A 1,517-nucleotide genomic window follows, 5' to 3' on the forward strand; every position below is an offset into this window, starting at 1 on the left:
AAAGTCCGAGACAATGTTAATCGAAGCCTGCTCGAAGGACGAGGAAGCGGGTTCCTCGAAGGGAGCGGTCTCGATAGACGTGGCAGATCCACGAGGATCCAGCGTCGAGTCCCAGAGGCAGCCGTGTTTTGGTAGTCGTCGTCGTCTCTCGAAATACCCGGTGGGGCCACTAACTATAATTTCGGCGGTTCGTGTGAGGCAACAGCCGTTGACGCACTGGTCCATGCCAACACACGCAGCATCCCTTTCCCCTTTCCTGGTCCCTCTCACACCCCGTAGCCACCCCACTCCTTCCACGAACGGTCTCGCCTCTCTGTTCGACTCTCGCGCCTTCCACCCTCCGCCTCCGTTCGCCTCTTTCGTCCCTCGTTCTCCGGCTGGTCTGCTGGCCCTCTTTCTCGCTCGCCTCCGTTCCTCTTTATCGCTTTATCTCCCACCGGGCCCCTAACCCTCTCTCTATACGTCTCTCCTTCTCCACCGTGCGTCCGCCGCGTCGATCCGTCCTCCGGCTGCTCTGCACCCTGGCTCTCTTTCCACCACCGCAGCCACCCCCTTCGACCCCCCTGGTTTCGACCCTTTTGCGGTGTGGCTCGCGTGCGTCTGACGGACCGACGGCCTCGCGGGGCGGTACGCGCGCCGTAGATTCGTTCGATCGATCGATCGATTTTCCACCGTTTTTTCCTTCGACTCGCGGCGAAATTCGCGCGCGCCCGTCGCTGCGCCTCCGCCTCGTAACGAGCGTCGTTACGTTTAATTAGTCGAAAGTTAATGAGGAGACGGACCGACCGTCACCGTCGTCATTGCTCCACCCTCTACGCGTCCTCCTCCTCCTCCTCCTCTGACTCCTACATCGGCTAACCCACGATCGCTCTTCTTTCGCGTCTTGCTCGTCCGCGGCGATTCGATATTCGGGAACGCGACGCGTGTAACTGGACGCACGCTGGCCAGGGATTAGCAGTGGGATCGTTGCTGTTTTTCACTGGCAACTGGAAACCCTTGTCGAGCGGTTTGAGGGCACCGCGGTTTCGAGTACTGTTGCATCGAGTTCCTGATGCACCGTGGTCGAGAATTATATGATCGCGACTCGGAAATCTGCCATTTATGCATCTTCAAAGTTTTTTAGAAGCAATTTCGAAGCTCGAGAATGGATATTCCCAGCTGCTCTCCATAAAATGATCGTCCATCAACGTCGATTCAACGGCGCGTAGGACGCGTCGAAGATCGAGAAACGAAGCGCGTATCGATCTTTCGTGCGGTAGATCAGCGCGCGTCATCGTACGTGTTTGCCCGGCGGCAAGTCCGCGACCGGCTGGCTATCGTCAGGATATATTCGCACAGGAAATGGGTAGTTCCATTGTTTGCACGTTCGTACAAACAGTGCAGCTGCGAGGATGCGCCAGCCCGGCGGTTCTCTCTGTTTGATTTTCGAAAGTGAAGCTCCATTGTAGCGTACGTCGACGCGGTGTACACCGACCGGTCGTGTGTCTGCTGCTTTCGATCGACCAGCGAAAGAATCG

The sequence above is a fragment of the Xylocopa sonorina genome, chromosome 16 (genome assembly GCF_050948175.1).
Source record: "Xylocopa sonorina isolate GNS202 chromosome 16, iyXylSono1_principal, whole genome shotgun sequence".
Classification (NCBI taxonomy): Eukaryota; Metazoa; Arthropoda; class Insecta; order Hymenoptera; family Apidae; genus Xylocopa; species Xylocopa sonorina.